We start from the raw sequence: 238 nt of genomic DNA, 5'->3' as shown, positions 1-238 counted from the left end.
TCCTAAGCAAAAAGAACAAAGCTGAAGGCATCACGCTACCTGACTTCAAACTATGCTACAAGGCTACAGTAACCAAAACAGCGTGGTACTGGTACCAAAACAGATATATAGACCAATGGAACAGAACAGAGGCCTCAGAAATAACATCACTCATCTACAACCATCTGATCTTTGACAAACCTGACAAAAACAAGAAATGGGAAAAGGATTCCCTATTTAATAAATGGTGCTGGGAAAA

The sequence above is a fragment of the Rhinopithecus bieti genome, unplaced genomic scaffold (assembly GCF_001698545.2).
Source record: "Rhinopithecus bieti isolate Rb0 unplaced genomic scaffold, ASM169854v2 scaffold_6946, whole genome shotgun sequence".
Classification (NCBI taxonomy): Eukaryota; Metazoa; Chordata; class Mammalia; order Primates; family Cercopithecidae; genus Rhinopithecus; species Rhinopithecus bieti.
This window is presented reverse-complemented; position numbering follows the sequence as displayed.